The following is a 27,996-nucleotide window of genomic DNA, read 5'->3' as shown; positions in this document are numbered from 1 at the left end:
TACTAGTGTTCAAAGAAGTGCAAATAAAAAGGGGGTAACTTTTATCTATTAAATTAGTATTTTTAAAATATATAATAAAAGGAAAAGCTGTCAAACTTGACACAGAAAAATGACATTAATGTACCTTGTTGGTAGGAGCATAATCAAAATAGCAAACAACTGTACAGAATGTATCATTCTCAGTACTTTACATCCACTGTTCTTTTTTTTTAAGTTTTTAATTTATTTATTTTGAGGGAGAGAGAGAGAGAGAGCAGGGGAGGGGTAGAGAAAGATGGAGAGAGAGAATCCCAAGCAGGCTCCACACTCACAAACCATAAGATCATGATCTGAGATGAAGTCAAGAGTTGGATGCTTACCTGAATGAGCCACCCAGATGCCCCTCATCCACTGTTCTAAGTACCTTCCAAATGTCAACTTAAACCCGTGAAGTAAGTACTAATGTTATTCCCATATTAGAGATGAGGAGGCTGAAGCACAGATAGGTTAAGTGACTTTCCCAGCCACTAATTAATTCAATACAATCCTCCTGCAAAAATTAGTTAGATGTTATACAAGAAAATTTTAAGTATCGATATTTGATCCAATATAATAACTCACCAGAAAGATTTATGGTCAAATGTATTCAAAACAGTGTTAATGTTCAGATTGCTCCTGATATTTTTCACTGTTATAAATGTGAATAGTAAAATGAAAGAGTGAACACTTAGATATTGTAAGACAGAATATCACAGTTTATCGGGGCACCTGGGTGGCTCAGTCGGTTAAGCATCCAACTTCAGTTCACGTCATGATGTCACAGTTCATGAGTTCAAGCCCTGCTCCAGGCTCTGCACTCTCTCTCCCTCTCTCTCTGCCCCTCACTTACTCGTGCTCTTTCTCTCTCTCAAAAATTATAAATAAATAAATAAATAAATAAATAAATAAATAAATAAAATCACAGTTTATCTGTATGACAGAATGTCATTCATCTTTCCAAAATAAAATGAGTAATAAATTTTTCACTGACATAAAGTGTTCTGGAATATTCTGGAAAGTGTTTATGGAGGAAAATAATACAAAATCATATAGATTATAGTTATTCCAACTTTGTTGTTTTTGTTTTTTTTTATTTTTTTTTTAACATTTATTCATTTTTGAGACAGAGAGAGACAGAGCATGAACGGGGGAAGGTCAGAGAGAGAGAGAGACACAGAATCTGAAATAGGCTCCAGGCTCCAAGCTGTCAGCGCAGAGCCCGACGCAGGGCTCGAACTCACAGACCGCGAGATCATGACCTGAGCTGAAGTCGGACGCCCAACCGACTGAGCCACCCAGGCGCCCCCCAACTTTGTTTTTAATAGTACTCAGTAAATATTTGAATGCAGTTGTAAAGATAGGCTGGATGAAGATAAACACCTAATCTATAAATAAGAATGTAAGAAATCTGTTTTGAAGAAGCAATTAAAAAGTTAATAACTTAAGAACATAGAGAGTATCTTGTTTTAAAATCAGGATGGTGGTTTACATTATGAGGTATTATGTCTCCATAAAATAGTTCAGAGTTTACAAACTGGAAAAATCTCAACTCTTGCATTACACCTAAATCTCATTAAAATGAATCACATCCATATAGTTTTTTCAGTATTACAGGAACAAAACTTAACTAAATCTGAGCTACTTGGCCAAGACCCTGTTCATCAGGTTTGGCAAGTCTCCTTGACCCACTGGGGTTAGGTCCAGCTGACCCTCTGAACCCAGGAAGTCCAATTTAGCTGGCCTGTTGACTCCTTAAGAGTTTAAGAGTTTCATAAAAAGAGCCTCACCCTCTAGTCCACCCAAAGGAAAACCTGCAGCAGCCGTCTCCAAACTTTGAGAATCTTCCTTCCTCTCTTGAGATTATTTGTTCACCTGAGATTCCAAAACGAGCTACTTCACTCAGGGCCTATATATAATCCCTGCTCCTCAGAACGATCTTTATGGGGGATGGAGACTAGATTGTGTTACTAACAGAGCCTGGCCTGGTTCAGACCCTGTCCCAGAGATTAACAGCAAGCAATACCCACAGGATAGGATGAAGGAATCCTCAGTTGTTGCCTTCTCATGCCCACTCTCACGATGAATGGAGGCTATATATCTTGGTCCATTTAGCTTGTCTATGTGTCTCCACTTTCTCATGTGGAAAATGGGTATAATAATAACACCTACATCATTAGGAATATTCCACCAAAATGTTTTTAGCACGTAGGTGTCAAGTCCATAAATGCTAAGCTGCTATTTTGTTAATGATGATCACCAAGAGAAGCTAATTCTCAGTGAGAGCAAGTACAGAAATTTAACCAGACTGTAAACTATTGGCTCTCTTTTTCTTACCTATTACTTTATCCTCAGTATCTACAATGTAACAAATAGCACATAGTTACACTTGACAAATACAGATAAATGAGAAAGAATAATGGATCCGGCAAATACCCTCCGTCTGCCCAGAGTTTAGACATCCCTGGGGAGCAGTGATCTCAACCATACACATCTGGGTAAAGAGCATGGGCTTTCTGGGAGGGACATCCATGTTTCCCAGCCACCTCCAGAACCAGTACCCAGGTGCACTTTCCTACGAGGGGCTGCCTCTTTTCCTAGATTTCTACATTAACACCGGCAGAACTAAGATTTGCAGTTAAAAGTGACTGCAACTTGTGACAAACACTGTCTGAGGTCACTCCCTTGGTTCGGACAAAACCATCTGGCACAGTTAGAGCTCTGGCAGTACAGACACATCCCTCCAGACCCTTGCTGGCAGCAGAGAGATGAATGGACTGCGGTGATGCAGGAAGGCCCTCCCTGTAACAACCATCTGAGAAGTCCTGTAGCTTCTCTGTATGGGATGTACCTCATTAAACTCCATGAAGCAACAGCCACAAACTTAAGCGATCAAAATCTTAGTTTTGTACAGCAGAGGGCAAGGAAGGGTTTGATTGTACATGGGTGGAGAAGACAGCTTCCAAAGCTGCACTCCCAGGCTACCTCCTCCTTCCCTAGTTCTCCTCTTTCCCATCCACCTCTCAGAGTATGAAATTCAGTAGCACAGACTGGTCCCATTGTGCCTGGACTAGAAATCTCAGAAACCTGGTCTCTACTCTGATTCACAGATGATAATCTGTGATAATCATCAGGGCTGACAGCCACAAATCTTCCAAATTCTTCTAAGTTCCTAAATAACCCTTGAGTCCTCCTCATAACATTCACAGCAAATGATCATCACATCCATGTTCGAGAACAGTTTGTGATGGGAAGCTTGACTCCTAAAATAAATCCATATTTTCATGTAGTTACCTAATTCACTATAATTTTATTATTTTATTCTAGTTTTAACCCCCTTGGGATCTTGAAGAATAAATATAATCCCTCTTTCACACCCCAGATTCCTTTTTTTGACATGGTTCTTTGTATGAGGATTAAAGGGTTATTTATAATTCAGTCTTTCCCAAATTGTCTTTCAGAGTAGAGTGCTATTAGGATCCGTTCCATGAAAAGGGTGGTTTGTTGTCAAAGTTTGTTTCTTATCAAAAACATAGGATACACTCGGTGGTACCAATACATGTTAAACAAGCAGAGGCAAGATGGTGATCTCTCTCACACATGCACGTGAATCACACATGCACCTGAAGGGATTTCCACACAGGATGAAAGAATTGACTTTATAACTAAACTATCATCTCAGCTTCAGTCCTTGTGTTTTGATTAAAAGGATTAGTAATTCCTTCTGGCTCACAATGGCCCCATCTCATTTGAAACCTCATAGAAAAGCAGGGAAAAGTGAGCATTCTGTATTTAATCCATCACCAGTCATCAAGGGTCAGCCCTAGGTCACACCCATCAAGAAGGTTTGTCAATTAGTCACTATCTTGAGGGAAGGGCCGGGTCTGTCTACTCCCACTATAATTCACTTAGTTCTCATCAATGGCAATGGAAGATTTCACCCTTCACTTAGTAAGGGCTCAGCAGATTTCAGATGAAAGAGAATCAGAAGTCAAGGAGGTCCACACCTATTCTTTTCCAGACACTTGGAAATCTGACCTAATTTCGTTTTTATACATTGTATAAACCTGTTTGTAGTCTGAAAGAAATTGTTTACAAATATATACAAATATATACAAATATATACCTGATTTGTTAACCTGTTTCAACTGCTTCTATTTTTCCATAAATTATTCTAGTCCTCTACAGCAACCCTTACCTATTTCACATGGTTGTAATCAGAGTATACATATAATTTTATGTATTTCACATATGTTGTACACATCTTTCATACTCTTAATGGTATTTATAATTATCGTATAATATATGATATTCACACAGAGTTCGTTCTATGTGCCTTAACATTTCCCCAACTTTGTAATTTGAGGTTACTTCACATATTTAACTATAAAAAAGTTTTAAAATAAATATTTTTGTACAGAAAGATTTTTCCTTGTCTTCAATCATTTTCTCAGTGTAGATTATTATAAGTGGGATTACTGACCCAAAAAGCATAAATAATTTAAATTAATTTTTTATAATGCTATGCTAATTCATAATAACAATAGGTTTTAAAATTAGTGTTTTAAAGGGGCACCTGGGTGGCTCAATCGGTGAAGCATACAACTTTGGCTCAGGTCATGATCTCGCGGTCCGTGAGTTCGAGCCCTGCATCAGGCTCTGTGTTGCCAGCTCAGAGCTTGGAGCCTGCTTCAGATTCTGTGTCTCTCTCTTTCTCAGCCCCTCCCCGGCTCGCACTCTGTCTGTCTCTCTGAAAAACAGATGAACATTAAAAAACAAAAATTAGTGTTTTAGAATACACTTTTCGTTACAAATTCACCCATATATTTTCTTCTACCTTTATCTATATATACTGTGTTTTAATAAAACTTTTAAAGAAAAAGAATGTATCACAAAATTTTTTTCCCCAAACACCACAAAACGTATTCATACAGAAAGACATCCTCAAACAGGTCTTTAAAAACATTTCATGGTCAAAGACCATGTAAAATTGATGTGATTTAAATTAGACCTTGTGGTAGGCAGAATTCTAAGAAGGCCCCCAAGATTCCCAACCTCTGTTGCTCATACTATGTCAGTGAACCTGAGTGTGGCAGGTCCTAAAAATATGAAAGCAAATTACCATCAAGAGCAGGCTATGGTGTATATGACAGAGTAAAGGGATTTTGCAGGTGTAATTAAGGTCTCTAATGTATTCATTTGAAGTTAATTAAACAGAGATACCCTGGGTGGATCTGACCTACTCAGATGAGCCCTTCAAATAGGGGCTAGAGAGATGAAAATCAGATGGTCAGAGAGATGTGAATCAGGATCATACACACTCCTGCAGATATGAAGAATGAAACTCCATATATTAAAGATGGCCTTTTCTGAGGTAATGAAAGGTAACAGCTAAGAGTTGGGGGCCTCAGTTCAACAGCTGCAGGAAACTAGGTGGGTGTTAATTTGTTACTCTGTGATAGAAAACTAATAAAGGCTTAACACAAAATGTCAAAGGTAGAAAAACCTTATGATGAACAAAGAAAAGAACCAGCGTTAGAAAAAGAAATGAAATAAAACATTAACTGCAAATGTTAAGAGTTGAAGCTAATGGGTCGCCTGGTGGCTCAGTCAGTTGAGTCCAATTCAGGTCATGATCTCACAGTTCCTGAGATTGAGCTCTGCATCAGGCTCCACAGTGACAGTGCTTGGGATTCTCTCTCTCTCTCTCTCTCAAAATAAGCAAATAAACTTTAAAAAAAAAGTTGAAACTAATAATTATTCCAAATTAACATAATGTTTCGAAGAAATTTAATTCATAACAACCAACAAAAAACTAATCAAAGATGGGGTCTCCTTCTTCAGATTAAACAAAACAAAAGCCAATAAGGATGGTCTTTTTTTCTATAAAAATAAATAAAAAATGTATTTTGGATGAGTGTAAATCAACAATTTTATGATTAACAATGTTTGAAATTGTATTAGGAAATAACAAATGGCATAGAAAAAATCCTTCTCTCACAAACAATTTTAAATGAAAGTTCAAATCAAAGACACTCCATGTAGTAATAAGCAAGGAAACAAACAATAAATATAAATAAATCCAAGATAGTATTTAAAAAGATAACAAAAGTCAAATTATGAAAAATTATTCAGTAAATGTAAATGGTCTAAATTTCCCTAATCTAAGGAGCCTACAAGAGTATCTCAAGAGAAATTTAGCAACACTGTTTTTTTTATTTTTTATAATTTTTTAAATATTTATTTTTGAGAGAGAGAGACAGCATGTGAGTGGGGGAGGGACAGAGAGAGAGGAAGACACAGAATCTGAAGCAGGCTCCAGGCTCTGAGCTGTCAGCACAGAGCTGGACGTGAGGCTTGAATTCACAAATTGTGAGATCATGACCTGAGCTGAAGTTGGACACTTAACCAACTGAGCCACCCAGGAACCCCTAGTAGCACTGCTTTTAAGAGGCATTTCTAAAACAAAATTAGCAATTAATTATTAAATTGATGTAAAAGGCTGGGAAAAAAATGAAAAATCATGCTTAAGCAAAAGAAGAACAAGTTTGCCAATATGAACTTCAGACAAAAAGATAAAAGATAAAGCAGCAGGCAAGTTTTAGGAGGTTTATTTTACAATAATTAGAAAATACACAAAATGGTATGAATGAAAGGAATCTGTAAAACAAAACAGACATATTTTTTAAATGTCAGAAACAAAGTTTTATATTAATGCAGCAAAATGAACCTACTGCAGATGAAACAGAAATTTGTGACAAATGCAAACCATTGAAAAATATTTAAAACAATTAACGTTTAAATCCTATATACTATAATTTATAGATTCTAGTCAAAGAATTACTCTGCGCAAAAAGTAAAAAAAAAAAATCACACAACAAGAAAATAAATAGGGGCACTGGAGGGGCTCAGTCAGGCCTGGAGCTTGCTTCAGATTCTGTGTCCTGCCCCCGCCCCCTCCCCCCACTACTCCTCCCCTGCTTGCACTCTGTCTCTCAAAAATGAATAAACATTTTAAAAAATTAAAAAAAATAAATAGAAGAAAATCAATGACATGAAAGTTGTTACATCTAATTTAGAAATTACAAGCACACCTAAATTAGTCAAGTCCAAGTCCTTAAATATGACTAACAACATAGACCAAAATCACCGATTCTAACCAAGAAAAAAGTAGTAGCATCAGCTTGACAATATTGAAGGGAGGATACATTATTAAAATGGTTATTTAAAGGGGTATGTGTTTTTGAAGCCATGGCTAAGTGACTTTATATCAAAAACTCTAAAACACAAAAAACAATGAAGAAAGCTGAACAAACCTGGAAAAAAAAATAATAATGGAAGTATAATTTAATCAAAGTGATTCTCTTTTCTGTTTTATGTTTTATATTTTGTGATATTTTATGATAAAGTACTCATATTTAGAGACCTTCCTAAATTAAAGAAAGGGCCTTTGTGTATGAAGCCTCTTACATGGTTTATATTTTTCTCAAAACTGTTAGCTCTGTGTATATTCCTTTTTTATGCTACAAAAGAATTTTCACTATCCCTCGTGTGTGTGTGTGTGTGTGTGTGTGTGTGTGTGTACACTTGGCAACAATGGAAGAAAAAACGACACTCCAACATTGTTGGTGTGATACTAGGAGGGCTCCTAGCTTCGCGCTGAGAGTGCTGGTATGTCCTCACTTCTTCCATGAATGTATTTTGGTAGCTGAGCATGTAGATTTATGTAAGGTCAACTATACTTCACAGTATGATTTTGCAGTCCTCAGTAAAAAGCTCCCTCAATTTCTCTTTGTGTATGAAAGCCTATCTCAGCATCATTGAACTAGGGCTGGAGAACAGGTCAGATAATGGCTTTATTTTTGCTTTTCTTTCTTTTTTTTTTTTTTACAAACACCTCTAGGGAATAGTACCATAAAGAGCATAAATTTAGGCACAAGGCAGACCCAAGTTGCTGAACTTTTCTGAGCTTAATTTCTTCATCTGCAAGACAGGGCTAAAAATGCCTTGTTTGTTTGCTTTGAGATTGAAGAGAAATAGGGACTACATGTGGAACAATACCTGAGTGTTCTTTTTTTGTTCTTCAGAATGACACTCTGTCATTCTCTTCTGTTTCTGTCTCAGTCTCTCTCTGTTCCTCTCTCTCTCCCTCACAATTAACTTCTCATCGTGTGACAAACAACACGGTGATGCTTCCCTAGTGGCTGATGAGGAGAAAAACCACGGATGTGGCATATGAGGAACAGGCTTGCAAAATGAGTAAGAGTTCTGACTCTGGCCTGCCTGGGCTTGGCTCCTGTCTACTGTGAATTTGGGAAAATTCTCTAACTGCTCTCCACCTCAGATGTAAAATACAAAAACATAATAGCTCCCTCATGGAGAGGTTGTGAGTATTACATGAATTAACATATGTAAGCGCTTAGAGGGGAGGGTGACACATAATTAATGTTCAATAAGTGTTAGCAGTTATTACAGCATAAGTAGTCTTTGTATGTTGAATGAAAATGCCCACAGCTAAGTATAATCCACATATTCCAGGCTTCCCACGATGTGACAATAAAATAAGGTCATACTTCTTTTTTATAACCAAATTGTGACAGGATTAATGAACCCCTGGTCAAAACCCATCCATCTCCCACAGGTCCCCCAAGTATTTCTGAGATTTTCCCCATTATTGTAAAGTAAAACTTTTAATTCATCTGCCGTCAATCCTTCATCATGCCAGCATTCGAAAGTCTCTGTTCCCAGAGACTCTTGGAAATAATTATTTAGTTTGATACAGCTATCGTCCCGAGGACATCACCATTGTTACTCTCTTCTGGCTTCACCTGGAGAAGGTGGTTTGCTCTACAATTTTGCCTTTGCTACTCAAAACATACCTGAATAAAGGCTTTTCTTTTTGACCAAAACTCACTGGAGCTTTGCAGATAATGAAAGGAAGGTGAAACAATGAGAATAACTTTAAAAGGCTCTTTGTGTGGCTGGTTCCTCTTAATTTAGGGGTCACCTGAAATGTCATCTCCTCAGAGAGACCTTCCCAAATCAGACGGTAACGTATCTTCCTGTTGCAGCTTTCTCCTCCTCCTCTTTCTTATGCTGCACCAGTACCTAAGATTATCCTACACATTTGTTTACCTGTTTATTTATTCCCTTCTCTGACAGAGTTCTTATCCATTACTAAGTCCTTAAAGCCTAGAATAGGGGACGCCTAATTGGAGGAAAACAATACACATTTGTCACAGGAGAGGAGTGAATAAATGAATGAATGCACAGAACCAGACCTGCTTTAGGGTGTAGTGAATTTTTCCAAGGTCCTCCATGACCCACTGGACAAAATAAGCTCTCCCTCTGCACCCTTTGTCTAAAATAATTCATTTATCTGTCTTCCCAGCTTGATCATCAGGGCAGGAATTATGTCCTGTTTCATCTTACAACAATGTGTCCCAAGTCCTAAGAAGAGTGCATGTTAGGTAGTCAGTGCTTAATAAATCTTTTCCAGTAAAAGTAATTATGAAAAGAGGATTCAAATTGATAAAATAACACACAATTAAAAAGTAGCCTTCATATTTCATGGAAAACATAAATTGAAATTATGTGAAGAAAACATTCTAAGGTACAGGTGACCTGACCAACGTTTTACAAATTGTTTTTTTCCCCTGACTCTACATCTCTCACTCATGAGTCACTCTGTTCCCACCATCACTAAATATTACAAATTCTTTCACTGCAATTACAAGAACCTTTCAGAATAACACTCAGCAATAAATGCATCCTTTAGCCACAACATACTAATACCTTCCATCAACAAGTTAGTGACCAAGGAAATAGTTTCTCCCTGTGTACTTTCATGTTATTCTGGAAGGGGGAGAATCATAATAGTCAGTCCTTGTATTGTTATATTTGGTGTCATTAGAATAAAGTCACATTCAAAGTGACATGTCTTGGGAGTCAACCTGCCTAAGTGTTCTCAGGCCTCAGGAATGTGAAGATGATAGCACATTCCCACCTAAATTTTGATGGCTAAAGTGGTAAAACAGACACTCAGCTGTTTTGATGCTTGGGCTTTAAACCTTAGTTTTTGCATATGCTCACACAATGGCAAAGAACAACATTTACTTAAATAAAGAAAAATCACAATTAAAAAAAATTAAATGTATGATTTAATTTTATAAAAATAATATGATTATATTATTTAATATTATGGCAAAATCTCTCACCCTAGATGCATACTGTGTTTGTGCTTTGAAAAAACAATTATTTGGGGGGCACCTGGGTGGCTCAGTTGGTTAAGTCCTGACTCTTGATTTTTAGCTCAGGTCATGATCCCAGGGTTATGGAATGAAGCCCCACATCAGCCTCTGTGCTGAGCATGGAGTCTGCTTAAGATTCTCTCTCTCTCTCTCTCTCTCTGTTCCTTCCCCCTTCCCCACTAAAAAACTAAAAAAACAAAAAACAAAACCCAAACAACAAAAAAAGATTTTTTACAATGTCACGTTTCCTCCTGTGTAAAGTGGATATAATAATGGCTATCAAGTTCAGAGAGTTGCCATAAGGTTTAAAGGTGACAGTGATTGTGAATACCATAATTACAGCCCCCACTTTTGCTTTACCATGTGCTAAGTATTTTGTTAAATGTTTTATCTACATAACCTAAAGGAATTTTACAAAAATCTTGTAATATGGACAGATTTCTGAAAAAAAATTAACAAGAAGGAACCAAGACAGAAGAGATCAAACAACTTGTTGGTAAGAACTGCCGTAGCGTAAAACTCTAGTTGACACCATTGATACCGTCATCGGTATGCCTTGCGCCCTGGGAATTGTGCCGCAGTGTGGTCCTGAGAGCCAGAGCCAGGATTAAAATAAAGCCCTTAAGCACAATGTGCTACAACTTGGTTAGCTATAAAATATAGCACTGATGCAAAAATGTTAGCTAGTATCTTCATAAACAACTGTAAATATTAAAATAGTTTTACTCTGAATGTCCTGCTTAGAAGAAAGTATGTTAATTAAATGTATTTGAAAGAGAAGAATGGTTATTACGTTTACCAGAAACACTAATTCAAAAGAAAGACCATTTAATCGGGTTTAGAAGAATCAGCAGGTTGACCCAAATAGGGCAGAGGAGAGAACACTCGCTGAGTTTAAATTAGCATAACAGTACCATTGCCTTCCTTGTTAACAGCATATACTATGGTATAATTATGTTCTGTTAGTTCAGAATACCACAGATATAGAAGCAGCAGTATTATATATACTTCATGCAAACAAAACAAACAAACAAACAAACAAACAGAAAACACAAGAGATTCAACTCTTACCTTTATGAGGATTTATATTCCAAAGGATCCCTTCACTATTAATGTCTTCTGATCCAGCTTTTGTAGTCCAAGTTTCAAGAAACTGGTGTGCACCTTAAAACAATCTTAACATAAATTTAAAATCTTCTCTTGTTGTCTCCTTTAAAATAATTCAGAATAATCTCAATAATGATAACTACTTACACTGAGGGTTCACAATGTGCCAGGCCCTATGCTAATTATGTTACACTGATTACCTAACGTAATCCTTCTGGCTGCTCTGAAAGTTATTTATATTATTATGATTCCATTTCACAGATGCAGAAACTGACACAAAAAGACATTATGTTATTGGCCATAGGTCACACAAGTTAGTTAAGAAGTAACACTAGCATTGAAACAAAGCAGTCTAGACTCCAACATACTTAAATGTGCTGATATCTTGATCAGGGATTAATTCTAGAATCATTCCTGAGAACTCCCCTCCCCATACCAAACTATGTATTAGTCTTTGAGTCTCTTTACACAACACTGTCTCTATCTGAGATCTGGTTTTCATGAACTATTAAAATAGCTCTATAATTCAAATTCTAGCTCTTGACTACCCTTCCTCATGAAACTCTTTTCTCTCAGGTTTCTTATCACATGTTGCCTTGTATTGTAGTTATTTGGAGACAGAAGTCAGAGCTCTCTGTTTCTTCCAATGTCAGGAACTGTTATTATTCCAAAAAGTCTTTTAATGCCAAGAACAAGCAGCCATTTAATAACTGTTTGTGGAAAAAAGAAAACAAAATGAAGAACAGAATGAGAAAAGTAACTGATCAGGCAACAGTTTATTTAGTTAAGTTAGACTGCAAGATTTTAAAAGTGAAGTGTGTCAGGACCATAATCCCCAGAAGGAGAGGAACAGCAGTTTTAGCAGACCTGACTCAGGAGTCTAGAATTCTCTCTTTTCTGGGGGGCTTCTCTCTCTATCTGCCATCATTTCTAAACCCAAGGATCAGGTAAACCCTATTCCTTCCCCTATTTACAGTTGTGTCCCGACTTGGACCTCAATCATTTCTCTTTGATGATCTTAATATGTAAACCAGAGTAGCATTTTCAAAATGAACATCTTCAGGGGCACCTGGGTGGCTCAGTTGGTTAAGTGTCCAACTTCAGCTCAGGTCATGATCTCACAGTTTGTGGGTTCAAGGCCCACATCAGGCTCTGTGCTGACAGCTCCCAGCCTGGAGCCTGCTTTGGATTCTGTGTCTCCCTCTTTCTCTGCCCCTCCCACACTCATGCTCTGTCTCTCCCTGTCTCAAAAATAAATAAAACCTTAAAAAAATTTTTTTTTCAAAATGAACGTCTTCATCTATGTCAAATAGATAAGTTAATAATTTTAGGGATTAAGATCAAACAAGTTTCCAAAAGAAAAGTGTCTGGTGCTTAGCTACTAAAAGTAGCGAAAGTATGATCACTTTGCCAAGCACTTCACATATATTATCTCATCTCAAGGAGAAAAGTATTATTTTCTTTCCATTTTGTATTGTACAGGAAGTTCAAGCACCTTTCTCAACTACACAATGGTTTGTGATAGAAATGGAATTTGAACCCAGCTTTGGCTGATGTTAAAGTCACTTTTGTTATCCACTATGTTTTTCTGAGGCTTCCATCTCCTCAGTCCTAAGGACAGTGCACACACTGTCTCCAACTGTGCCCATGTGTCCTATTCCTTGTTGGTCTCCCTATTTGTCCAGCTTAATTCCCTGGACGACTTCAGAGGAGGCTGCGAAAATTTTTTTTATTCCTTCATTTTTCTCATTCGTAGTTCCCAGAATACATAGGCTTCTTTCATTTCTAGAAGTACTTAGAAAGACAAGGAATAGAGAATCAAACCCTGGCTCTGATTCTGAAGACTTCCTCTGCAAACCAGGAAGGTGCAGACTGCAGAAATGGTGTTCCCTCCTCACACAGTGATTGTCTCTGCTGCTTGTCCCACTGTGGGTACTGTCACTCAGGCAAGAGGCTCCATCCATCCAGACGGAGGCATGGAGTGGGTTTTATTATTAATAATAATAACATCAGTGACAGTAACTGGCATTTATTGCAGTCTTTTGTTTTGCTCAGTTTCATGTTTTTATTATATTTCATTCTCACATCCACACTGCAAAGTAGATAGGACTATCACCATTTGGCACATGATGAAAGCAAAGCTCAGGCAAATTAAGTGATTTTGTCACCAAGGCTGTAAGCTAGAGTTGGAACTCAAAGTCCTTGGTCTGAACCTTTGTCCCATATTGCATCTGATCCCATCTTGTCAAAATATAATTAACACTGGAGCGCAAATATAGCACTGAAAAAGTGCAAACACGTACACACATGCATACACATAAAATCACCATATTTCTACATTATGCAATTCCACGCCTACAGGTGTTTTCTCACAGTGTCTTTCAAGTTTCACTTACCAGTGTTCTGACCAAGATGACTGTGTAAATTCCACAAATAGTATTGATAGTCTGATGCAATTCAGCATAGGTCTTATTATTCTAACAACACTGTGGTTTTTTTTATAGTTTACAAACACTTGATATCTAGTTCTCACTTGAGGCTCACATCAACCATGCAATGTGCAATTTTACAAAGGGGGTATGGCCTCAGGTAAGTACACAAGAACCTGAAATCAGAAGCCAGTAGAGAAAAGAGTAGTGAACTGAATCTCAGCTCAAGCTCCAAAGCCTGGGGCTCTCTGCATCACTTCCCACTGCCTCCTTTCAGGTGTTTTATGAATCCTTTCCTCATCTCTTCTCTTCACTGTGTAGTTGCGGATATTGGTCATCTGTGGCGTTGGACATTCCCCCAGATGGAAATCACCTACTCACTGCATTACACCAGAACGCTTTTATCTGGGTGGAGTCCTCAAATTGTCCCCTAAGTCCTTTCCTTCCCAGGGAAATGCCTGGACACAGTCCAAAGTAAAAGGAGTTGAATGGCTCCTTGCCCTCTCTGCTGAGTCAGCTAACATGGGGTCTGCGTGACTGAAGGCAGTTAATCTAAAAAGGCAGATCTCTTACCTTCTCAGGAGCCCCAGGGTTGAGAACTCATCAAGCCAGCACTTGGTCTGGGATGGTTTGGGCTTCTACATGTAGCACTTTTGTTTGTTACCTTCATTTTCTAAGTGAAAGAGATGGAAGGATGAAAGGTCTTTCCATCTAAAACTCTGCATCTACAGTTATTCGCCGCCTGCATCTTTTCTGATTCCATACATTCATATCAATGGGACATTCAGAAGTAGTTCCAAAATATGACTTCTTGTGGACTGATGTGACAGTTTGTGAACCGGCAGCGTTCTGCTGATGGTACTTTGAGTGGCTCAGCTCTGTGTGTCAAGTCTAACCAATCATCCTTCCAGGTTGCCAAGATCCTTCTCTGCAGCAAGCTGACACTGGACTTTCACAGACTCTTATGAGGCAGGCTGTTGCCATCTACAAATGCAATCCCATATCCCTTGGAAATTAACCTCACCATGAATTCACTCCCTCTGAGGAGTCCAGAGAAATGGATTCAGGATCTAGAATTAACTTTAGCCATTGGGGAGAAGGCTCCTCATGCTGAGAATTTTGAACAACTCGAAAAATACTCATAGTGACCAACAAACCATAATGGTTTATATATATCTTTCATGGTTTGCCAAGAATTTCCTCAGACCTTTGTTTCTTGCAAGAAGAAAACTTTGAGGAATAGATCATTTTTTCAAAATTGCCCTGTGGCATTCTTCTGTCCCTATTGGCACTTCCCAAGCTCTCCAACTTCATTTTTTCCCCCACATCACCATTCATCATATATTTTATTTATTTGCTTTCCTATACTCACCAATAATAGCTATATAGCAAATTCATCAGTTACTATTCTAAGAGCTTTATGTTTTATCCTAAGTTCCTATTCTAAGTGCATATTCATGCATGTAATCTTCATAACAATCCTGTAAAGTAAGTCCTTTTACTATCCTCATTACAGAGATGGGGAAATTGAGAGAAAGTGGATGGGTTCAGTTTTGAGCGTCGTGAGATTGAAGCACCCTTGAGATATTCATGCATAGTGGACTATGCATCCAGTCCTGGAACTCAGCAGAGAAATGACATTAGAATTAGATATTAGGATCCTCAGTCTGTGGACTGAAACTAGGGCAGCAGAATTGAAGGAGATCTCTTAGGTTGGTGGTCCTGGTGTGTGGGGCTGGGCCTTTTTGTGCTTGTCTTTGAAGGCACTTGGTGAAGAGGAGGGGACAAAGAGGCAGCATGCCAATAGCTGTAGACAGGACAGGGAGTTTGAAGTTTGTTGGGTCTCTCTGAAATGTGGGACCAGCATCTAAGCCTTCTTCCAAATTTGAGGACTATCACTAACCTGTTCTATGGCTTTGTGCAAGTCTTTTTACTTTTAAGGTCTTTGATTTCTGTCCATGTAAGATGAGTGGGTTATACAATGTGATTTCTAACTCTTCAAGCTTTAACCTTTAAAATCCTAAGAAAATAAACTCAAAAAATCTGCTGATGGGAATGTAAAGGGTACATCCTGTAGAGAGGGTAATTTGTCAACACTCTTCAATATTACAAATATCTATACCTGTTAACCTAGTAGTTGTACTTCTAGGAATTTATTTGGTAGTTCTACTTACATATACACAAAATGATGTAAGTTCAGTGTTGTGCCCAGCAGCATGGTTTGTATATCAAAGATAAGAAACAGTCCTAATATCTATTAATAAGGGGCCAGATCCCCTTTGTAGCAACGTGGATGGAACTGGCGAGTGTTATGCTAAGTGAAATAAGCCATACAGAGAAAGACAGATACCATATGTTTTCACTCTTATGTGGATCCTGAGAAACTTAACAGAAACCCATGGGGGAGGGGAAGGAAAAAAAAAAAGAAAAAAAGAGGTTAGAGTGGGAGAGAGAGCCAAAGCATAAGAGACTCTTAAAAACTGAGAACAAACTGACAGTTGATGGGGGGTGGGAGGGAGGGGTGGGTAGGTGATGGGCATTGAAGAGGGCATCTTTTGGGATGAGCACTGGGTGTTGTATGGAAACTAATTTGACAATAAATTTCATATAATAAAAAAAATAAGTGATAAATTAAAAAAAATAAGGGGCCAGATCAATACATTATAGTATATCCTTAGAATGGAAATTTATATAGTCACAAAATAGAATGCAGACACAACGATATACTATACATATCAATGAGAATAAACAAAGTATTGTTACAGGCTGTAGTATGACTATCAAAACAATGTAGAGAAATGTAGGACAACAGAAGTCCAACACAAAAAGAGTATACACTGTATGAACCTACTTAATTAAAGCTCAAAAACAAGAAAAAGAAATCCCTGGTGTTATGAGCTGGGATAGCGGTTACCCCTGGGGGGTCAGAGCCTTAAAGAACACCAAACATCCCACGATCTATTACTAGTGGCTTCAAATAAATATAGTTGCTCGACCCCTTGTAACTGAACTGCTACTGAGAGCAAGTGTCTTTATGAAGAAAAGGGGGCCCAGATTCTACAATCTCTACCCTTTAAAAAAGGCAGAGGTGAGGTGCACCATATTAGAGCATGCTATCAATAACTAGGCAGAGGAGGGTACTGGAAGCTGCTTGACAGAAACAATGCATCTGTGAGAACAATGGAGAATGACAAGGAAATGAACAACCACAGGACAAACACTCCATTAGTCTGCAATCTTCTGGAAGTTTCCCATGGGAGGCAACGGGGAAACTTGTTCTTTGTGGTTCAAGGAGATGACACTAGAGCATGTGGGTGAAAGCTACAGAGAAACATATTTCAGCTTGTTTAAGAAAAGTTTTCCCATAGCCAGAACTCTCAAGGTGGACCTGAAGCCTCAGCAGCCACTACTGGGAACAGGCCAGGTTCCAGTTGAGAGTTAGATGGGATGGATTCTCTCTATACCCATGAGAAACACTTCTAGTCTTTCCCACGGTTGTGAGGAAGGATGCGAGGACAGAACAGGCGTTTTTCCTGGTTGGGCAAGAACTATAGGACAATAGCTGTGTGGTTCTCAGAGAGCTCTCCTTGACAGTGATGTGGGTGATGGAAAGGCCAAGCCTGGGTGTCACAGCCAACAATGGTGCTCAGAGAGCAATGGTTCTTTGAGTCTTGATGAGCAGCAACTTAAGGGGCCTCCCAAGATGTAGGAGAAAAACTCTAGTTCCAAGTCTCTCCTGCATCCTGGAATTCACCAAAAGAAAAATTATAGGAATCTCCCAGCTGGAATCACCTCAAAGTTCTAGCTGAGCTCCCACCAAAGTAGGAAAGTCCTTTGCAGCATTGACAGATACCCTCCTAGTCTTGTTTGTATACCTCCAATGACAAGGAGCTTCCGGCTTCACAGCTTTCCATGGTTCAAAGTTCTCCTTGCTATTGATATAATGTGAAAACAACAGCTACCATTTGTTGAGCTCTATGTGTCAAACTGTGCTGAATACTTTCCATGCATTCGGTCATTGAATCCTTGCCACAAAATTATTAAACAGGTGAGGAAATGTTAAAAATGTGTTCAAGATCATGCAAAGTAATAGAGCTAGCTCTAAGGAATATTACTTTCACAGATTTTATTCACTCATCTATCACTTTATTTGTATTGTCTGAGAGTCACCTTTATTAATATGCACTCAAAATTTCTCTTTAAATGATCTGGTTTCATTTTTTTAAAAACTTAAATATTTATTTTAACTACTTATATATCTGAAATCACAAAATTTGTCTATTTATGTGTTTTCTCCAATATATATTAAAATAAATTCATAACAAGTAAAAGTATTCAAAGTGTTCAACAATGTTCTAAGTAAAATCAACTTTTAGCACCATCTTGTATGTACTATATTTTGGTAAACACTGCCCTAATCTTTTTTACTTTTCATTTTTAAATGTATATTTTTAGTACACTTATTACGATGAGCACTGAGTAATGGGTAGAATTGTTCAATCACTATATTTTATACTTGAAACTAATATAATATTGTATGTTAACTATATTTGAATCTAAAAAAATAAAAGAACAAAAACAAAAACTCTGATTTTTGCAATTATTTTTCACTGTTGGTATTAACTCTGCCCTGTGAACTTGCTGAGAAAAAGCCTTGGCAATCTTGTCTTCAAGACTGGTTTTTAAATGTCTGAAAAGATTAACTGTATTTCCATTAAGGCTTTTCCATATTGGTCATTAACTGTTCTTCCAACCTCTTAGTTTCTAGGGCCATCTAGACCCTCACAAGCTGGTCAGTCTTGCTTGAAATCCCCTATTTTGTAACCCAGTCACACTTTACTGTATACAGGCATATATAGGGGTGCCTGGGTTGCTCAGCTGGTTGAGTGTCTGACTTTGGCTCAGGTCATGATCTCACAGCTCGTGAGATCAAGCCCCGCGTCAGGCTCTGTGCTGACAGCTCAGAGCCTGGAGCCTGCTTGGGATTCTGTGTGTGTCTCTCTCTCTGCTCCTCCCCCACTCACATTCTATCTCTGTCTCTCTCAAAAATAAACATTAAAAAAAAATTTAAAGGCATATATATTCCTACTTGTGGAGGCCAGAATCTTTACATATGTATCCAGTAGCTGCTTCCAACCTCAGGTTCAGATCCATCCAGCTGGAGACAGAATACAGAAGCTAGTAGAAAGAACACAGTCCCTACCCAGAAGACATAAGCTATTTATTTCCCAGCTTGGACTACTCTTTAGCTATCAGTTGACCTGTAAAAGCCTGAGTTTACTTGACTGAAAAACGAATACAATAATTTTTGTCCTGCTACTCTCTCAGGATAGTTGTGAAGACAAAATGAGGCAATTCATGTGTAGATTTTGTAAACTATGAAGAGTTACAGACGTTAGTTATCATTAAACCAAGATCCATGGCCTAAATACACCAGTATTTACCCCTTTGTATAACTCATAAACCCAGGGCAGTTATAGAGCTCTTCTAGAAAACATCAACTTGGAGAAAGTGGTAGGTGGACTTGATATTCAAGTAATTCACCATGTGAGGAACTGCTATGTTCCAGTCACTGTTTTATGTCCTGAAATCCTGAAATAAATTAATATTTAAACAGTACAAACTAGTGGCCATACCGATTGCTAAAATATTGAAATATTTTCATACTAATGGATGACTACCCATTTCCCTAGTCTCCTAGTTCACATGCATTGCCCTATTTACTCCAACTCCTCCCTCAGGACTTCTATCTCTCCCCACATGCCAGCAACATAAGGGTTAAAGGGCAGAAAGAGGGGCTTCCTGGACCCTGACCCAAGATTCTGACCAGTATCAACTCTGATTGATTAGTGCCATGTGACACCAGTTATTAAATATTTGGAATATTATACTGCAAGAACAAGTTTCATTGTATTGAGAAGGTACAGAGTAAGCAAGTGAATGAAACAACGCATAATTCATTTGCAGATTGTGATGAGAGCTATAAATGAATGAGATGGTGATGGGGGCAGAGGAGGGAACATTAGACAGCGTAAGTGGGAAAGGCTTCTTCAAGGAAGTTAGCATTGACTTGAGAAGGGAATGAGGATGAAGGAATGACGGCCAGCCACGCAAAGGTTTAGGGGAACATCACTGCAGGAGGAGGAGGAAAGAGTAGGAACAAAAGCCATAGAGCAAGAATGGGTTTGGCATATACGAAGAACAGAGAGCCCATATGACTGGATCGTAACGCAGGTTGCTCAAGGTGGGTCAGGGCCAGAGCACATGAATGCTGGCAGTCTTCAGCAACAAGCCTAGATTTTATTCCAAGTGCGAGCAGAAGGCATTGGAATGACTTAAGTACATTGACATGTGGTTATCCTATTCACCAAATGCTTTATTCTGAGAGACTCAAATCCTGGAAGACCCTCCCTTTCCTATTGTCTCTCTACCAGAATTGGAAAATCTGAGGCTGATTAATGTTCTGCAAGATATATATGCTGTGGCTGATTACAATCCATTCAACAGGGTCGGAGGAGGAGACCCTCTGCAGGATGGTCTACAGAGACCTAGAAACTCTGTCCTATGAGGATGGAGGAAGAGGAAATGATGAACCCAGAGACACCTTCATAGGAATATTGTCAATCTTCTCAGACATTTAAAAACTAGCCTTGAAGACAAAGTTGCCAAAATGTTTTCCTTTACGTTGTCAGATCTTCACAACAACCAGGTGCAGTGGTTCAAGCCGAAGTTATCACTTCTTACCACTTTACAACAAGAAGAATCAGATTCTTCAAAGAAAATTACATTTGTGTTCTACAGAGCCACAGGCAAGGATTACTTCACCTATTTTGCTTATTGAGAAAGCAATTAAGAAAATTTGCCTCGTTTTACATATAATTATCACAGCTGGGCTATCACTAGAATATATTCCCCAACTTAAGGTGGTTTGACTTTAATTTTTTGACTTTTTCATAGTGAGAAACCAATATGCATTCAGTATAAACGATTCTTCAGATTTTGAATTTGGATCTTTTCCAGGGCCACTGATATGTGGTAAGATATTCTTTCAAACTGCTGGGCAGTGACAGTGAGCCACACCCCCCAGTCAGCCGCATGCACATAAGGATACACAACTGATACCCATACAACCATTTGGTTTTTCACTTTTAGTACAGTATTCAATACATTATATAATATATTCAGCACTTTATTTTGAAATAGGTTCTCCGCTCCCCAAACTATCGTCTATTGGGAGTGTTGTGAACATGTTTAAGGTGCGCTAGGCTAAGCTATGATGTTTGGTAGGTTAGCTGTATTAAATGAATTTTTGACTTAAATATTTTCAACTTAAACCATGGGTTTATTAACCTCATCATAAGTTGAAGAAGATCTGTAGAAGTGCCCTCATTCTCATAATACTCCACTGCCTCCTTGTGACATTGGGGAACAGGAGAGTTTTGTAACTTTTGTGCTAGTGAGCTGAGGAATGACCCAGCCAGCTCCCTATGTACTACTCAGCCCACATTCGCAATGACTGTCTGGTAAGGCATTCAGAGAATCTGCATGCTTTATCGACTGTAGAGAGGGCAGCCATGCACTCAGCTTGGCATACACACACTTCAGTTAATCTTCATTCCAAATTTTAGACATAGCTAAAACCTGCCCAGAGATTTTTTGTGATTGAACAGCATCTAGGAAAAAAACAAAAACAAAAACAAAAACAAAAACTAAGCTTTTTAATTGTGAACCAGATTATCACAGTAGTGTAAGGGAAGGACAAGTGGACTAAAAAGAAAGAGATGTTTCTTTGCTCATTTTTCTAGAGGCTCCTAACTAACTGCAGCTCCAATCCATGGTTATCCCCCCAAACACAGAATAATAGAGGCATGTATGTTCATGGTCTTAATGCAGCACTATCGAATAGAAGAGTCTCACACAGAGACATGGGGAAAGATTTTGCCCATAAGATGGGACGTAACGTCAGGGTGGCCTTTGCCACGCCTGTGTGGTGAGGCTTCTCTTGGGACCCTTCTCCAGGCTGTGCTGTTCCAGCTTCATGTTCACGTAGTTCTCTCCCACTAACGTTACCCTGCTCCATCCATTCCCTTTACTTACTTGGATATTTTCCATCTCTCCCATTAGTCTATAATATTTCTTGAAGGCAGGGACCACATCTCCTTCTTCTTTACTTACTTCCATATTTGAAGCATGCTCTTTTTCACAATAAGAGGTAAGCACATTTTTATAAAGTAAAACAGAATATAACAATGACTACCATTTGTGGAGCACCATGTGCCAAGCATGCCACTAAGTGCCCTACATATTTTATTTTATTTATCCTTACAGCAATCCAGTGACGTGGGCGTCTTCAGTCTTGCTTATAGAGGAGCAATAGAAGCTTTAGGAAGTTAACTAAGTTGCCCAAGGTCACATAATTAGTAAGTAGCAAAATTGGGACTTAATCCATATTTTTTCCGATGCAAACACACAGTAATTTACACACTAATCTAGGCTGCCTCCTTGTATTGTTTCACTATACAATTGGAAGAGAAGAGTTGGAATGGTGAAACAGAAGCAGACAAGCAGCCACTTGCATTAAGGAAGCTGGACCAGTTGAACTGCCAAGAACAGTCCACATTCTTGACGTGTACCTGGGTATTAGAGGGTGGGCAGGCATCTGTGGGAAGGAACTCATTTCAGATGCTAAGCTAGTTCCCATCCCCTTTTAATACCAGACAAACAACTGAAAGGGAGCTGCCCTGTGTTCAGTGTACCTAATGCTAATCCTATTTTCCCTGGAAGAGAAAGAGTAGGAGATGCTTTCTACAAGTCCTTGCCTGGTTTTGCAGACAGAGAGCTGAGTCAGAGAGAGTTGGCTGAAAGTGTGGAAAGACAGACTGGCAGCTGAACCCAGGGTGGTGCAGAGCCCTTGACAGTCAACCTTTCCCAGGAGTTGGAGAGCCGGATGCTCTCGTCACAAAGTGAGAGTAGAGATTTAATAACTGTGGGAGGTGTGTTGGTAGGGGTGGAATATGCCATTGCCACTTAGGTAATCCAAGGTCTTGAAGTTATGAAGAAATTACTGAAGTGAAAAAGCTAAAGACAGCACAAAGGGGTGCGGTAGACCAGAACGGGCACTAGTTATGGACTTAGTGAAATTATATTTTTGCAATTCAAACATCAAGAATCTTAAACATCGTGAAGATGGATATTTTGAAATGTTAATTAATATACTTTTGTTTCCAGAGTTTGCTTCAATCCTTTCCTTCATTCAGTCAGCTAAGAATTCTTCATCATTGTCTCAGAGATGAACTGACAGCAGAAGGCAGAGAAAACAAAGAAAGTCAATTGTTAGCTTTTGAGTTTAGCAACCCACCTGTTATAACACATGAAATTTTGAAAGAATGTATGATATTGTCATGATATGAGTGATAACATTTTCCTACCTTTGATATAAAGGATAGATCTCCAAGGCCAAGAAGAAAGACACAGGGGAGACCCAGAGATTAGCTGGACAAAGAATGAGGGGACATAGCCAGAGAGACTGAGAGGACACTATTAAGTCAACATACAGGGAATGCTCAGTGTCAATTTGAGTGTGCATTACCTGTAGCCAGGGCCCAGGGACAGAGGCTAGTGCCTTCAGACGTGAAGTCTTATGTTGCCTGTACAGAGGAGTTATGAGGAAGTCCTCTCTTTGACAGAAGTTAATATCTAGCCCACTGATCATCTAGCAAGACTGATAGCATTTATACCCTCACCCATAAGCTTGTTCTGTTCCCATTCGTCTTACCCTAGAATTGTCAACTCTTCATTGGCCTACTCGGACACCTGGATAACCAATGAAATGGACACTTAGAGGGAACGTTGGCAGTGTACAAGAAAAAACCTCTCACATGTAGATTTAGGTGGGAATGAATGACATCATCTAGGGATTCTTCTGTGTATTTGACAGTCAAAAAAAAAGAAACAAAACAAAACAAAACAAAATCAGATTATCATCAATGACAGAATAATGGTCTCCCAAAGATGTCCACATTCTAATTCCTAGAATCTGCCAGTGTGTGACCTTATGTGTTATTTATATGGCAAAGGGGACTATGCAGATGTGATTAAGTTAAGAATCTTGAGATAAAAAGATTTCTCTGGGTTTTCCTGGAGGGCCCAATGTAATCACAAAGGTCCTTATAAGAGGAAGGTAGAGGGGCAGAGTCAGAAAGGAACATGTGACAATGGAAGCAGAGGCTGAAGTGATGCAGGGCCATGAACCAAGGAATGAGGCAGAAGCTGGAAAAGGCAAGGACATAGATTCTTCCCTAAATCTTCCAGAAGAAAGCAGCATGTTAGTAACACAGACTCTGGAACGCTTCTCTAGATCTACTAATGTCTCTGGATTTGAGCCCAGACTTAGGTATTTTTTAAAAGTTATCCCAGGTTGGGTCACCCTGTCTGGCTCAGTTGATAAAGCATGCACCTCTTGATGTTGGGGTTGTAAGTTTGAGCCCCACAGTGAGTGCAGAGATTACTTAAAAAATAAAATATTTTTTTAGAAAAAAACACTTATCCCAAGTTATTCTGATACAGCCAGCCTATTGTAGCCCAGGCAGAGGCAGTTGAAAATATCAATCTAAACTGAAAAATCACTTATCACTATCACATTCAGAAATTTTAATAACCTTTCCCACAGGAACAGCAAGTAGTCATTCAGTTGCACAAGTAAACTTAAAGGGATTATGATCTCATCATCTCAAATAATAATAACAGCTTCCATCTAGTGAACATATTCTAAGAAAATCGACATGCTAGTATTTTAAATGCAAAATGTTTTTATGCATTCTATCTCATTTAACTTTGGAACACATTTATAAAATAATGGTTATGGTTATCATCTATAACAGAAAAAGAAGATGTAGACAAATTAGCTGTAACTGGATGAGAAGCGTACAAGAATGGTTAACCTGTCACTGAAACTTTTTGAGTGAGAGAGGAGAGTGAGTGAGAGAGGAGAGGAGCAGGCTGGATCTCTCATGCCAGTTCTACTTTCCTAAAGCACACAATTGAGCCTGCCCTTCTATATAAGCATTCTTCCTTTCGCTATTCAGGAGACCTCCTGGCATTTCAACCGGGCCTTAGAACATACCAAACAAAAAGCAAACCAAAGATTTTTCCATACAAGGCAAGTTGGATGGGGCTGAGCAAAACATGGGTCTCAAAGAGCTGTTACTCTTCTTAGGACAAAGAGGAACACACTCCTGGTGTGTCAGGAGAGGTCTTCATAAGGAGGCAATGAGGGCAGCTAATAGAGATAGCTCTTTGGCACGGATGTTTTACAACACTGGTGCAATTGTCTAAAGTGATCCCATGATCTGCGTTAAAAATTTGCTTCCCATCTTGTGATACATGTTTTCCCATTGGTAGTTAACAGTCTTAGTGCTGATTCCACTGCTCTGTCCAGATTCCCCCTGGCATGTTGAGCCCCAGCAAGCTGGGCTCACCAATCTCTTCCCTTGACATTGTCTTTCTTTCACAGCTTAAGCTGGAGCCTGTGGAATTTTTATTTGGTGCAGTGCAACTCCTACTCTATGTTTCCAAACCTACTTAGTATAGACTTTATGTTCTGATTCCTTTCAGACATTCTGGCCTTTGATTCTAAAAGCCAGACTTTGAGCACTCAAAACACTTTTTCTCAAACTACTCTCTTAGTGCTTACTTTCAAAATCCTGACATTATAAGCTGGCAGTGAGACCATGACGTAGAAAAGCATGTGGGTAGGGGAAGAAAGAGCTATCTACACAACATTGCAAAATATTACTCCTCTTCATCACCACCGTTCCCAGGATCATATATGCAGTAGAGATGGAACCAGGAACCATTCACATGTACGTGTGATGCCCAAGTCTCTATGGCATCCAGGGCATCATTATACAGCTCTGACTAGTAAGTTCAGCTCTAAATCCCACCAAATTCTACCCATAGGTCCTAGTTCTGGGCTTACAGAGCAGCTAAGTTCCTCCTGGCTCAGGTTAGTCATTCGGGTACTTGAATAATTATTTTGGCACCTGAGTTATCTCTGAGCTACTACTAAATAGTAGTTTCTTCTACTCTTCTTCATAGACTTGGCGTTTCCTATTTTTCATGATCTTGTCCCTTCTTTTGGATATGCACAAGTTTTTGTGTGTCCCTCCTGAATTGTGACTTTCCTAAATAGGTTGTGTCATTCGAACTAGGGATTCCAACCAATCCCCAAATCAACTACAGAAACTCTTCCAATCTCTTTGTTCCTGGCACCACACGCCTAAAGCAGAGGATGTTTGTACCATGCAGCATGTGTGCAGATTTCTCCTGTATCTGTCTATGTGATATTTGCAAGCTCAGAGAAAACATTTGGGGCCAATTCAGGGTAATCTTCAACCTCTCTCTAGAGCTCAAAGAGCACACAGGTAGCCAAAACATCCAAGACCCATAACAAGACTAGGATAATGTTTCTTTTAATGTATTATGTAGTAATATGTCTAGTGATACAGAGTGAATCTGAAGTCCCCACAGGTGAGCCTTACTTCAGAAATCCCAGCTTAGAGGGCAGCAAAAGACCGGTGGGCATGTTTGTAAAATGATGTGGTAAAAAGAGTTGGAACTTGCAACTGACTTGCTGTGAGACCTTGAACAATCATTTTTTTTTTCTGTCTTGATTTAATTTTTCCCCATGTGAAACAGTAGGATCAAACTCCAGTGGTTTTCAAATGTTTTTATGTGCTTTAAATTTTTTGTGTATAAATCATATATATAGAAGAACAGCTCTGCTTATAGTTTGTTTTATTTTCCAAACTGGAGACATTGCCAGAAAGAAAGGAGAAAAAGAGGAGTAAAGGGAGAAGGAAGGGAGAAAAGGAAAGGTGATTTCAAATATTCTTTCTAGTTCTGAAATTCTACTACATTCATTTAACAAACTATAGAAATGATCCCTGAAAGTATAGTCTTACTACTATATTCATTTAAAATGGTGCCAAATCATCAACTCTGGGACTGAACTTCAGTCAATCTTGAAATCTAAACATTTGTATATTATTAGGCTTTTATTTTCATTAGTTCTACTCAGATTTTCCTAAGTTTTGTAATCTAAATTCTTTTCTGCAAATAGAAACAGCAATAATGGAGGGTAACATTAATTTCCTACACCTGGGCCTAAGGAACCAGAAGCACCGAGATCTTTTAGCGCCCTCTTGTGTCCATAATTAATTATCACAACAGCCAATCTCCACTAAGTATTAGGGACTTGTATTAAGGCCAAAGGCAGTGGAGTAAAATACCAGGAACAAAGAAGTTGAGGTGGTGATAAAAGTTTATCATTATTTATAGAGATCTGCTATAATTGCATACACTTTCTACAAACAAGAATCCCCTGCAAAAAAAAAAAAAAAAACAAAAAACAAACAAAAAAACTACTTCCTTTCTCCTCTTTATCTAAATGCTACCCACTCTTCGAGAGAAACTTGATCACCTTCAAGTGTTTCTTTAGTTCACCATAATGATCCCTTCTCTGCATAATTAGAGCAGGTAAGATTACATGTTTTAACTTCAGGTGCCAGTTGGATTCTCAACTCTGCCCTTCATTATGGTAAATCAATTAACCTCTTCTAAGCACTTCTGCAACTAATTATCAATGAATGGGAATACACTTAAGCACAATTGCTTCATCTTTGATTGAACTAAGCAAATCCACTTCCACTCAAAAGTTTAAACTGTGGCCTAAGCCACAAAATAAAGAATAGACAATTTGGATTTCATCAAAATTAAAAATGTTTATATATCAAAGGACACTATCAAGTAAGTGACAAGACCTAACAAATGGGAGAAATATTTGTACATCATGTAGTCTATTCTTGTTATCTGTGATATTTACATTCTAAAAATCACTGCAAACACTGAATTAGCAGAGACTAAAATACTGCTTCTAGGAATGTATATAGACAAGGGACATATAGAGGGAAGGGACATAATCATACAGATTATCATCATAAATCCTAAAAATAAAAAAAAATTCAATTTTTTCTTAATTTTACATGAGAGAAAACAAAGCTCAGAACAGTTAAGTGACTTACCTGAGACCACGCTACTATTGGATGCCAGCTTTGGGATTCAAACCCGTCCAACAGGCTTGTATTACACTGCACTGCCCTGACCATCTTCATCCTGTGCTCATCTCTGTGTAACAG

At 38.5% G+C, this 27,996-nt stretch overlaps 1 long non-coding RNA gene across 1 annotated transcript; it reads right to left on the bottom strand.

Moving 5' to 3' along the window:
• Nucleotides 1–1,163: 1,163 nt before the first annotated feature.
• Nucleotides 1,164–27,996, bottom strand: LOC128315647 (uncharacterized). Its single transcript, XR_008298634.1, has 3 exons — nucleotides 27,883–27,996; nucleotides 11,337–11,440; nucleotides 1,164–4,765 (listed from the first exon to the last, which is right to left on the bottom strand). It is a non-coding gene; the product is annotated as an uncharacterized LOC128315647 (long non-coding RNA).

Source organism: Acinonyx jubatus, chromosome A1, assembly GCF_027475565.1.
Source record: "Acinonyx jubatus isolate Ajub_Pintada_27869175 chromosome A1, VMU_Ajub_asm_v1.0, whole genome shotgun sequence".
Taxonomy (NCBI): domain Eukaryota; kingdom Metazoa; phylum Chordata; class Mammalia; order Carnivora; family Felidae; genus Acinonyx; species Acinonyx jubatus.
This window is presented reverse-complemented; position numbering and strand designations above follow the sequence as displayed.